A 13,754-nucleotide genomic window follows, 5' to 3' on the forward strand; every position below is an offset into this window, starting at 1 on the left:
CAATTGCCAGGTCCCATGTGGTGGAGGGAGAGAAATGCCTCTTACAAGCTGTCCTCTGACTTCTACACACATGAGCACCACCACCACCCCATACAAAAGAAATCAACTCAATTTAAAACCAATGTAAGAAGAAAGAAGGTATAAGAAAAAGTCGTGGGCTGTGTTAGGAGTGGGGTATTGAAGGACTTTTCTTTTAGTTTCACTTAGATCCTTGGAAGGGAAAGGGATCTTAGACCACCTGACCTCCTTTTGCCTGGTTTCCAAGTCAGTGGTTCTCAACTTGGGGTCGTGACCCCCAAAAGACCTTCAGAAAACACAGATATTTACATTATGACTCATAACAGTAGCAAAATTACAGTTATGAAGTAACAATGAAAATAATGTTATGGCTGGGGAATCACCACAACGTGAGGAACTGTATTAAGGGGCTCAGCATTGGGAAGGTTGAGAACCACTGCTGTAGATGAATTTCCATCCAGCAACTTTAAGTACAAACATGGCTGAATATAAGTTCCCACAAGTGCTTTATACATTCTTTTATCATCTACCTTCCCACTTACCTTGTACCGAAGAGGAATTGGTGATGCACATATTAGCACATACGTCTACCTGTTTATTCAGTGTGCATCAAAACAGTTATTTACTGAGTTCTGGCTGAATGCTTGAAGCATACAAACCAGTATAAAATGTTTGGTTCTGAAGTACACAGCTCTTACAAGTTTAGAACTGTCTGAGTGCTAAAGAGGCTCTGGAGGAGATGTTTTAGCTAAGACTTAAAAGGTGGCAGATGCAAGCATTGACTAGACTATGAAGCAGGAGCAAGAATCCTCTGGGTCAGAGCCAGGGAAAAGTACACAACAGCTCACAGCAAGTGGTTTGCCAGGGTGCAAAGTGCAAGCAAGATCAGGGTGAATCTGAGGAGACATCAGGGTTCAAAGGAGGTGATCATAGAGCAGAGGTGAACAGACAGGGTGATCAGGCTTTGGTCCAGAACTGGGGCTCTGAGGCCTGCAGGGAAGGGAGGCCGTGGATGGTTAGGAAAATCCAGAGACGCTGAGTTTGGTGACACTTAGCCTTTATCATTCATGTTCTTGTCTTTGTAGATGACCTCTAGTCTGGGGTCTTAGATTCAGCATCCCTGCCAGAGAAATAGAGAAGAAATACGAAAACAAGAAACTCCAGAACTGAATCTAAGGAATAGTTTATAATTCCTTGCAAAGTATAAACATGATGATTTATTCATATAGTTAATTTTTTTGCGGTGCTGGAAATGGAATGCCAGACGTTTTATGTGCTAGTCAAGACCACTAAGCTACAATATGGCCCTTTATTTTTTCTTAAGTGTTATTGCTTCTAAAGTGAATGAAATTTGAATAAGGTTAGTATGTGGGTGTGGTGAGAGGTTATTGATCACTTGTTGTTTGGTTTACTTGCTTTTTCTGAAATAATTACATGGTCATTTCTGGAAGTTCTGAGCTTGACACTCAGGGGTTAATTCAACTCACTGTTCTGCTGTATTCTCATCTCTTTCTTGGTACTAACTCAGTGCCCTGCCCTCTCTGCTTCCTCTCAGAGCTGCCAAGAGTGCTGCCTTAGCATCCAGAGGAGGTTCCTCAGGCTTCCTGGCAGCCTCTCTGGGACACGAGGTCAGGGTGGCCTGATTCCTGCTCTCCCACGCTAAAGAGGGCACGGTGGGATTCACAACCTGTTTTTAAAACTGTTGATGTGTGGAGAGAGGGCATCTCTCTTGCACCCAGCTACCAGCAACCACTCGCCCTCCCCACCCACGCTGAGGTGTTATGATAGCATAACATAATGACCGGACTTGGAAGCTCTTTGCCCTGAGAAGGTTACTCAGAGGTGAATTCTCTCAATCATTTTTCCTCAGGTAGCTTGCCTAGAGGAGAAGGGCCTTTGTTCCCTATGGAGCCAGTATGTGATCTGGAAAAGACTTTGGACTCCATTTTGTAGGGGATGAAACTAAGGCCAAAAGTGAGTTAAGTAAATTGAGTTAGGTCCGCTCATGCAGCCCATTAATGGCAAAGTTGAACTGGTAAGTCAAACCTTAACCAGGCTTTTTTGTTGTATGTACCTCCTGTCTTGAAAATTACCACAACTGGTTTTATATATGCTGACTTTCTATCACTACCACAATTAGAATTAGTTTCTTAATTCATCTGAATCATGGCATATTATAATTAACTAGTTGTTTGGGTAAGCTAAGAAGGCACCCATCATTTAAGCAAGAATGTCTCAACTCTATTTAGACCCATTTATTGCACTTCCAGGAATTCATCCAGAGGAAGCATTTCAAAAGGAAAAAAAAATGCTAGCCATGCAGAAATGTTTATAAATAGCTTTATTTAGATAGCTGAAAACAAGAATGAAGAACAATTTGGCAATGATTAAACAGATCTCAATTCAATTAGAATAATGCAGAGTCACTACAAAAAATGCATGAGGAGACATTCAAGAAGCAAGCAAGTGAATATGATGCTTCATAATCATATACTATAGAGCCTGGAACTTGTTTTTATATGACAGTATCTCACTTGTTTTCACAACAGCCCTGTGAAATTAAAGCACCTATCTCCATTCACTGTGTGTCTCAGGTCATTCATGAAATATTCATCACATTGACCACAATGATTTAAAACCATAGGCAAAGTAATCAATATTTCAAATATAAGTTGCAAGATAGGTGCTCCATTAAAGCCAGTGTAAGTTGCAAGATAGGTGCTCCATTAAAGCCAGTGTTTAGCTGTATAAATGCATGTGCATTTTTTTTGGTGTGTTTGTAGAGTTCCTTTAATCCCTGAGTACTTCCAAGGTAAGTTATCTTAATTGTAGAAACCATGTCTTTAAACTTTCTTGTTAAATAGCAGAATCTTGGTACTATCTATGACTTGGGTTTTGTGTAGACTCACAGGAGTCATATTAGGGTCTGCATTCCTCCATGGAGAAGAACCAGAGGTGGCCAAATAAGTGATTTTTGTCATCTGTTCTACCTATCCCAGCAGTTGTTACCAATGCCAGCAACATCTCAGACCCAAAGGATCATCCCATCCTCACTCTGTCTTGGGTGGCATTCACTTGAGTAGCCACTCAAGATTTCCTCTCTGAAAAGCAAGGCCATCAGTCTCTGGTCAGAGTTTTCGGAAGATTTCAGGATGGTCCCCAGGAGTAGTCAGAGTGGCCCAATAGGTAGGTGTAATGAGACTCTGAACCTGTACTCATAGTAATGTGACAATCAGTCATCCTCAATATTTTGTTGTTTCGTATTGTTCTATTTGAACCTCAATGTCTTTTCTACGACAGGAGCCTTCTGCCATAGGAATGCTGATTCTAATTTGAATATCTCTAATGCTGGAACTACTGGAGCATGAAGCAGGATCAGGTGTCTCCTTGTCAACATAGATGTTCATGCTCATAAATGCTCTGCTTCCTCTCCTGCAGCACTCACAGTTTCTGCTCAGAGCTGAGCTTTAAAGGAATGCCTCCTAACTACAGCTGCAAACAGAGGGGCTGACAATGAGAAACAATATGACTAGATGCCTGAAGACACTGTGTGTGTGTGTATGTGTGTGTGTGTGTGTGTGTGTGTGTGTGTATGTGTGTGTGTTTATCTGTCTGTCTGTCTGTCTGTCTGTCGTAGCCAGCCAAATTGGTGGTGCATACGTATAATCCCAGCACTCAGAAAGCTGAGGCAGAAGGATCTTGAGTTTAGGCCAGGCTGCAAAACAAGGCCCTGTCTCACAAATAAACACACAAACACACACACACACACAGACACACACACACACACACACACACACACACACACACACACACACACACACATACACGAGGTGGGGGAGAGGGGAACCATCTCAGGTCTTATAAATGGAGAAAACTTTCAAGAAGCACAGTTTAACACTATTCTAATCAGCTATCTCTTTGCTCCAGCCCTTTCTTTCCCGAGTAAGCTTTATTGTGAAAGAAATCTGTGGGTACCCACAACCTCCTTTTCTTTCTTTGAAGGACTCTGGCATTGGCCCCACCGGACTGTCCATGCCACTACACAAGAACTGGCCTTCCAGCAACTCCTTTTGAGACTTCACTGGAAACAGGCCAGGGCTCAGAACACCATTGTACAGCTTTCTGTGCTCTCCTGACTCAATGTGGAGTTCCTCCCTCAGCCTCTCATGGCTGGCATCTTCATGCACTCATTTTGGAGAAAGCCTCGGTCAAGGAGTGGAATTGTCGATAAATACCCCAACATCCCATCTTCAGGTGGACCAACTCACTCTTGACCGCCTGAAATTTCCCCAGAGGTTAAACAGCAGCTGTCTCTAAGGAAAGCTTACTTGGTAATCCCCAACCCCCTTCCTTGGCTTCTCTAGTCTCCTCTGCTTTCTCAGTTGCCTATCACCTTTTCTTGGGATTGCCTCCCAAATAAACAGTTTGTATTCAAAACAACGTTTCAAGATGTGATTTTTAAAGGGCGCTAAAAGAGACCACTGAATTTCTCCCCTGAAAGTGAATCCTTCTGGAGGCTGTGAAGCAGGGCCATTGGCTGATCACAAGGAAGTTGGTGGATGGAGCAGCTCCGAGAAGCCTGGGGCCTTACCTGCAGGAACCATCACAACAGACAGCTCTAATGAGCACGGCACTGTGGAGGCAGACATCTGGTCTACCACACTGCTGGGATAGACCGCTGAAAGGCATTGCAACGTGCCCCCACAGGATATTTTGGGCCTTCATGAGTTTCTTGAATTTTCTATAATTTATACACTTGATTTTCAACCAGAAAACTAAACATATATATGCATATATAAAAAGAAGGAATCATGCTTTTTAAAAATGTTTCTTCTTTTTTCATTTAGTATATTTTGATCACAATTTTCCCCTCCTCAAACTCCTCCTAGATCTTCCCCAACTCCCCCCACCAACTCCACATCCTTCCTTTCTCTCTGTCTTTAAAAAAACAAACAAAAATACAAAACCAAGAAAAAAAATCAAGAACCACACACAACCCCTGCCCCACAAAAATGCAAAAATGGAAACCAAAATGTATAAGCAAAAGATCATTGTGGTAGTTTGAATGTAATTGGCCCCCATAATCTCATAGGGAGTGACATTAGGAGGTGTGGTTTTGTTGGAATGGGTATGGTCTGGTTGGGGGAAATGTATCACTGTAGGGGCAGGCTTTGAGGTTTCCTATGCTCAAGATACCACTCAGTGTCTCAGTCAACTTCCTTTTCCCTACAAGCCAAGATGTAGCCAGCACCACATCTGCCTGCATGCCACCATGCTCTCTGCCATGATGACCAAACCTCTGAAACTGTAAGTGAGCCACCCCAATTAAATGTTTTCTTTATAGGAGTTGCTGTGGTCATGGCGTCTCCTCATAGCAATGAAAACCCTAACTAAGACAATCATTAAGACAAAAAAAATACCCAAGCAAAGAAAAATGAGAGAAAAAGTCTACAAAAATACTATTGAATTTGTTTTGTACTGGACTGGGCCTGGGCCTACCCTGAGGTATGGTTTATATACCCAGTAAGACTCCGTTGGAGAAAACTAATTTTTCTTTTGCAAGTGGATATCAATTGGAGATAGCTTGTCTAGGGGTAGGGCTATGTCCACTTCTCCCTCTCAGTGCTAGGACTCTGTCTAACTTGAACCTGTGTGGGCCCTGTGCTTGCTGCTACAGTCTCTGTGCGTTCATATGTGCATCAATCCTGTTGTGTCTGGTGTTCTATGTTGCATGGGTAGGTCAAAGAAAGGGTGTCACTCCAAGATGGATTTTAGGCTCTCTGGCAGCAGAGAGGAACAGTTTCTATAAACTGAACCTCAAACAGCCATGCAAAGGCATATTTATTGATAGTTACACAAAAGTTGTTGTTTGGGTAAAACAAGTTCCTCATTCCAAAGCCCTGATCTGGTCTATAAGTTCGCTGAAGGAAAGCCTCACATTCCTGCCACTTTATTCCTTTGCAGTACCCAATAATCCAAGAGCTCCAGGTGTGACAGGAGAGTCTTGTGACCAAAGTCATGCAAAGGGGCTATAAAGCCCCTTCATAAAAACTCTATAGATAACAAAGCAATCACTGTTTTCCACAATAATTTCTTCAAGGTCTAAGTACTTCTAGAAAATAACTATTCATTCTGATATTTACCCTAGACAATGTGAAAAACAACTGTTTCATTCTAATGTTTACCCTAGACTGTAGGCAGGGTCTTTTGTTGGGACTGCCAGCTCCCCAATAAACAGCAAGGTGATTTATTATTAATTGTAAATGCTTGGCTGACAGCTTAGGCTTGCTGCTTACTAGCTCTTACAACTTAAATTAACCCATATTTATTAATTTACATGCCACCACATGGCTCATGGCTTGTTACCTTAGCTTCTACACATCCTACTTTCTCTGCATCTGGCTGGTGACTCCATCCTTCTTCTTTCCAATGTTCTCTCAGTCTGGCTCTCCTGCCTAAGCTCTTCCTACCTAGCTATTGGCCAGTTGGCTCTTTATTAAACCAATGAGGGCAACAATCTTTACAGTGTATGAAAGGATTATTCCACAGCACTAAATTCAATGATTCTACTAATTTTTCCTCTGCACTGTTGTGTCTGGAAGACACTGTTTCCTTGAAGTCATCTTTCGCCTCTGGCTTTTATAATCTTTTTGCCTCCTCTTCTGCGTAGATCACTGAAGGAAGGGGTTTCCTAAAGGCATCCCATTTAGGACTGAATGCTTCAAAGTATCTCACTCTCTGCAACTTGCCTAGTTGTGGGTCTCTGTATTAGTTCTCATCTGCTACAAGAAGAAACTTCTCTGATGATGGCTGAGTGAGGCCCCAGTCTGAGTCCAAAACCTGTGTGGTCACTGGGAATCTTTGGTAGAAAGTATTTCTGGGTTTGGGTGACAGAAAGGAATGAAGATGGGCTAGAAAGGAAGGCTGATAGGGTTGGTGATTATAGTTGTTTGAAAGAAAATGGCCCTAATAGGCTTATAGTGGATGGCAACATTGGGAGGTATACTCTTGTTGAAGGAAGTGTGTCACTGGGGGTGGGCTTTGAGGTCTCAGAGGCTCAAGCCAGACCTAGAGCAGCTTTCACTTCCTGTTGTCTGCTGATCCAGATGTAGAACTCTCAGATACCTCCCCAGTACCATGTCTGTCTGCACGCCATCGTGCTTCCTACCATGATGATAATGGACTAAACCTTTGAAACTGTAAGCAAGCCACTAGTTAAATGTTTTCCCTTATAAGAGTTGCTGTGGTCATGGTGTTTCTTCACCGCAATAGAAATCCTAACTAAGACAGTGAGAAAGAGTTAAGCTAGGTCTACACTGAGAGGCAGAGTTCCCAGGGAATGGAGCATTTTTAATTAAACAAATCTTCCTAAAAGTATGACTTGTGCAAATCTGTGACAGAATAACCTAAAAGTCTAACTTAATATTTCCTTGTAGTCAATCATTAAGTTTTTTTGTTTGTACATGCTTTGTTTTGAAACAGGGTATAACATAGCTCATCTGGCCTTGGAGTTGCTAGGAAGCCAGGGATAACCTGGAACTTCTGATCCTTCTGCTTCTGCCTCCTGAGAACTGAGATAACAGATGTGTTGGTACCACAATGTCTGGTTGTATGCAGTGTTGACACTTGAACCTCAAGCCTTGTGCATGCTGGGAAAGCACTCTACTGACTAATGTACAGTCCCAGACTTTAAATCATATCTATCTATCTATCTATCTATCTATCTATCTATCTATCTATCTATCTATCTATCTATCTGTCTATCTATCTAATTGTATGGGTGTTTTGTCTTCACGTATGTCTGTATACCACAGGCATGCCCAGTGCCCACGGAGACCAGAGAGGGCATTGGTTTCCCTGGGACTGGAGTTGGAAATGGTTTTGAGCTACTATGTGGATACTGGGACTTGATCCAGGCTCCTCGGGAAGAGCAGCCAGTGCTCTTAACCACTGAGACATTTCTCCAGTCCTTAGTCAATCATTATTAACCCATGGCTCTGTACAAAGATGGCAATATGTCTATATAATTTACCACATAGAGAGGAAAACCATGAACATTTAGTTTTACTATCGAGGTCAATTATAAAACCATGAGTGGTTTATGAAAGTTCTGCTTAGGGGATCAAGAATAAAATATAATTTCAAGTCTTTCTCACTAGTAAGTACAGAAAACTGAGGGAATGCCTAGCCATAAAAATGAGTTTAGTTAGAAACAACACAATGGACATTATTGGGTTATATATTGCCAGCTCCTTCTCCCGCCAAACACTATTTTCACTTCAAAAGAAAGTTATAGCTTAACTGTCCAAATCCTTAGCAAGAAGGAGGCAGCCATTTTGCTCCTCAGACACTGTGGTCCATTCTGCAGTGAGAACACACTACAGCAGCCACGCCGATCTTTCTTCCCTGTAGAGCAGTGATCGTTTATGAGACATATTTCAGAACATCACAGGTCAAGGAAAATTTTGGTGTGGATCCAATGGGCACATTGGAGAGTCAGCACATCTCTCCAAGTTCAATAACTATGAGATTTTGAAACAATTGAAACAAAACCTAAATCTGTACTTTTATTGTCCTAAACTAGGCACAGCATACAGTTCACCAGTTTAACCCTATCCAGTGGCTTGTCTTTGCCTATTTCACCTTGGTATTCAGCCATCACTGTCAATCACTGGAACCTTTCCTGTCAAAACTCGGCTACCATTGGACATTTCCCCATGCCCCGCCCCACTTCAGCCCCCGGCAATCACAGTTTCGCACATCATAATATCTTCAAGATTTTTTTTTCATGCTGTAGCGTGTACCACTGTCTCTTTCCTTCCCTTGTAAAGGCTGCACAATAGTCTATCATTCATTCCCTTTTAAATGCTGCACAATAGTCTATCATTCATTCCCTTGTAAAGGCTGCACAATAGTCTATCATTCATTCCCTTTTAAAGGCTGCACAATAGTCTATCATTGATTCCCTTGTAAAGGCTGCACAGTAGTTTATCATTTATGTGTATGTATGTGTACATGCATGTGTTTGTTTATCCAGGCACCTACTGATCGACTTTTGGGCTGTTTCCACACTAGGTATTATTTCTAATTCCGCTATGGAATTTGTATCTGCTTGAGACCTCTGAACTTGACTTTTGGTGGAGATTCCATTCCTAAACACATCCAGCCTGCACAATAGGACTTCAACTTGTCCCTCGAGCTCAAATCTGCTGCAGCAAAAATCAAACAAATGAAATATTTGTTCTATTTTTGAAATCTGGGCATGAAATGGGTGTACATAGGGAGAAAGGCTTACCAAAAGAGAGGTGTGTTTTAAGGACAGAGTGCAAACACCACACATCTCAGCCACCGTGGGTCCTGCTTTTGTCCTTTTATAGATATTTGCTTTAGTTTTCCCGGGAGTAAACAAAGAATGGGGGCTTGGGAGTTAACAAAAGGTCTCCTCGCGTCATATTTAACTGCAGTGAAATTATTTTATTTAACACCTACTTCAACTTTTCCAACTCAGTCTGTGATTTTAAGCAAACTGCTAATTTTCTTAACTTAAAGGTGGATTTATTTACAATAATATATCTGCTTGTGGGTTACATTGTTGCTAAGCTCCAGCATCTAGGAACTTTGAAAGGCATTTGCTGTGGCTCTAACTATGGTCAGATTTCTCCCCCATGACCTGAGTGGTTTCCTACGAACACAGCTCCTTTAGCTTATCAGCCAATGAGATGGGAGTCAGTCAGTTGAACGTCAGCCCACATAACTCCAAAGGCAGTTCTGATTAAAACCACACAAGTGAGATGCTTAGCAGGGCGGGTGTGTAGCTCAGTCAGGCTTCGGAGCTGCAGCTTTGATCTGAAACCGTTGCTAGGTAACCATTTGAACTGGACACCTAGCTACTCTTAGCTGACGTCCTCCATTTCCACTTTTTCTACAACAACAACCTTTATTCCCCAATCCAGGGTAACATCAAAATCCTCAAGGAGAGGGAGAAGGAGCAGGGAAAAGGTGTGTGTGTGAGAAAGAAAGGGGGGGCTGAGAACCTATTTACTAAAATTAAAGTGAGAACAGCATGCCATTTATTGACGACCCCAAACTTACATATCCTTACATATCCCTAACCAAAGCAACTATTCCACTTCATATTTTTCAAAAATTTGTCTACAATTACTTGTTTTATGTGGGTGTAGGCAGGCACATGCCTCAGTGCAAGTGTTCAGGTCAGAGGACTACTTCTGAGAGTTGGTTCTCTCCTTCCCATAGTTGGGGTCCAGGGTCTGGAACTCAAATCATCAGTGTTGGGGGCAAGCCCCTCTACCTGCTGAGCCATCTCACTGACCCACTGCTTTACAGTTTTTCAGGTTATGCTTCTCAGCATATCTCTCCAAGTTCAATAACTATGCAATTTTGAAACAAATGAAAAAAAAAAAACCCTAAATCTGTACTTGTTTCTGGCTTGTTTCTAGAACTCCAGTGGGGCGGATGTGGCAGTTTGTGTCTGTGATCACAACACCCAGAAAGCTAAAGCAGGGGGAATCACAGGACAAAGGCCAGCCTGGGCTATATAGCAAGACTTTCAAACAAATAAAACCAAGCTCTTGTGAGGATGAATACACATATGGAGTCCTGTATATTGTTCCATCAAAGGTGCTCTTTAGTGACCGTCCGCTTCATGCCTGTCCTAGCTCTGGTTACAATTGCTGTTATAAAACACCATGACCAAAGCAACTTGGGGAAGAAAGAGTTTATTTGGCTCACACTTCCATATCAGTCCATCATTGAAAGAAGTCAGGGCATGAACTCAAACAGGGCAGGAACCTGGAGGCAGGGTCTGATGCAGAGGCCATGGAGGGGTGCTGCTTACTGGCTTGCTCCCCATGACTTGCACAGCCCGTTTTCTTACAGAACCCAGGACCACCAGCCCAGGGACAGCACCACTCACCATGGGCTGGGCCATCCCCCATCAATCACTAATTAAGAAAAATGTAATAGGCCTCTCTACAGCTGGATCTCATGGAAGTATTTTCTCAATTGAGCTCCTTCCTCTCTGATGACTCTAGCTTTTGCAAGTTGACATAAAACTAGCTAGCATAAAGCCCTCCTCTTCTGAACTTAAATTAAGTGCTTAGGTATCCTTAGAACATCTCACAAGGAGAACTATAACATGAGAAGGTATGTGGCCTTCTGTTTTGAGGGGTACCAGGTAGATGAGAGGCAGGGAAAGATATATGTGGAATCTATATTAAATTCACCCAGGAGGGACAGAAAACCCAAAATCAGTGGTAATTAAACAAGTTAGGGGTTTCCTTTTGGTTCTGTGTGGATTCAGCTGCGATGATGACTCCCCACTGTGGGAAGGAAGTGGGCTTCTTTCTTCTTGTCCCACTACCCTCAACCCTTGTCTTCAGCTCCAGGGTCCAAGACGGATGTGCTACCCTGGAATGACATCCACCTTCACTCTATGAGTAGGAAAGAAGAGAAGTGACGAGAGGGGACACCCCCTTTATAGACACTGCAACTCTGCACCCCACTTCTAGAGTCTGTGAATGGTTTCTCTCGCCTTTTGTCCAACAGACTTCACTCATCTCTGGAGTTCCAAGGGTGACACACTTTTCTGAAGCCTCTTTGGCCTGCTTTTCTCAGTCTTACAGCAGAACATCTGGCCACATCCTTCAGTCCATTCTGGGAGTGCTCCACCTCTTAAGTGACATACTTTTGCAGACACTTTCACTCTTTGTGCTACCAGTTCAATGGCTTATCCAACATCATTTCTAATATCAAAAGCATTTATTATTAAAGTACTGCTTTAGTAAATCATACTTGATAGTTTAATATCTATTTAAAATACAGCAAATAATTTGCCCAGTTTTTAAATTTAGTAATTTAAAAGCTGTTAGAGCTCAGGTTCTTGTGAGTGAGTCCCAAAGCCTCTTTTCCTTCCATGGTGCTTTCTAGAATCTTAAACTCTCAAGGGTCAAGGAAAGTATTTCAGGTCTTAGATTTCATCCTCAGCACCAAAAAGTAAACATAAAATAACATAAACTCTCATAGCCTGTGTGAAGGAAATCTTGGGGTTTTCCTGTGTGGAATTAGGTGTTGCACATCCTTTCTAGACATCAGGTCAAATTTCCAAAATGTGCATCAGTTTGGTTTTAGAATTGCCATTGGATCAGCATAGCACATTGACAGTTGATTTAGTAACTGATTTGATGAAGAGTTGATTTTTAAAAGACAGTGGATTTCATAAACAGGGGCATAGTCTAGTGGAGTTGGGGCCCTTGCAAAGGGTGGGCAGTAACAGCCCACTCATTTCCCATGGTTCTTTCTTCCTCTTACATTAATGTCTTAAGTCCGCCAGTGGCTGTGTGCTGACCCCTCCCTGCTGTATCACCTTCCACTTCATGATGAGTCACTAAAGTTTCTCTCTGTGGCTCTGTGAAGGTGGATAATGCCTGAGTCGGTGTAGTGGGGAGGGAAGGTGGCAAAGACTGCGTTTTCAGGGAGAGAAAAAAAAAACTGAGACTTGTGGGATATTACTTTAACTATGTAAAGATGTGTTACATTTGTTTATGCTGTGGAGTATTACTTTAACTATGTAAAGATGTGTTACATTTGTTTAACTATGTAAACATATGCTGCTGTTTTCACCTTGCCTGCTTAAAGCACCTGATTGGTCTAATAAAAAGCTCAAAGGCCAATAGCTAGGCAGTAGAGGGATAGGCAGGGCTAGTGGGCAGAGAAAATAAGTAGTAGGAGTGAAGCTAGGCTTGAGAGAAGAGAAGAGAAGAGAAGAGAAGAGAAGAGAAGAGAAGAGAAGAGAAGAGAAGAGAAGAGAAGAGAAGAGAAGAGAAGAGAAGAGAAGAGAAGAGAAGAGAGAATGAGGGAGAAAAAGAGGAGACCCTCGAAGCCAGCCAACCAGGCAGCCGCTAGCTTGCCAGACACAGAGTAAGCAGAGAAGTAGGACATACAGAAGGAAAGAAAGGTAAAAACCTTCGGGGCAAAACTTAGATGAAGAGAAATAGGTTAAATGAAGTTATAAGAGCTAGCAAGAAATGAGCATAAGCTAAGGCCGAGCATTCATAACTAATAATAAGTCTTTGTGGCATGATTTGGTAGCTGATTGGTGGCCCAAAAGAAAGCCTGCTACATGAAATTTCTTCTGAGCTAAAATTCAAAACAAACACATTGCATTTTTTTCTCTTCCAAGCCTTCCACTGTGGTACATGCTGGGTAGAGAACATTGGCTCTCTGTTTTCATCTCTCCTTCTCCATGGGTAACAGAATTATCCAATGATACCTGGCTTGTGGCCATACAGAATGATGTCTTTGAGATACCATGGAATGACTTGGTAGAGCTGCCTTTCATCCACCAACAGTAATGTTCATATTGCTAGTGTAGGTACAGAATTGATCACTTAAGTAAACAGATAGTGGAGGGTGGGAGCCAGGTGTCTCATTGGGAACAAAGGGAAGAACCCAGCATGGTGGAGGTGGTGACGGAAGAATTGACCGCATCTCCATTAATGTATGTTAACCTGATATAAATGCAAAAAGCTGCATACAGAAATATTAGTTGAGATGTGTACTACTTTGTACACAAATTTCCTTTTTCGTTTCACTCCAAAGTGAGGACACCCAGCAGCAACATCCGTAGTTAGCAACTTGATTTCTGGGACTTCCCTCAGGGAGAGACTGGGGATCCTTGGAGAAATGGCTGGTGCTATGACTGCATCAGTTAATATATG

At 42.3% G+C, this 13,754-nt stretch overlaps 1 long non-coding RNA gene across 1 annotated transcript; it reads left to right on the plus strand.

The window, feature by feature from the left end:
- The first annotated feature begins 1,859 nt into the window (after positions 1 to 1,859).
- On the plus strand, positions 1,860 to 3,610 carry LOC131894394 (uncharacterized). Its single transcript, XR_009374907.1, has 3 exons — positions 1,860 to 2,053; positions 3,018 to 3,204; positions 3,319 to 3,610. It is a non-coding gene; the product is annotated as an uncharacterized LOC131894394 (long non-coding RNA).
- Positions 3,611 to 13,754: the final 10,144 nt, after the last annotated feature.

The sequence above is a fragment of the Peromyscus eremicus genome, chromosome 17 (assembly GCF_949786415.1).
Source record: "Peromyscus eremicus chromosome 17, PerEre_H2_v1, whole genome shotgun sequence".
NCBI lineage: Eukaryota > Metazoa > Chordata > Mammalia > Rodentia > Cricetidae > Peromyscus > Peromyscus eremicus.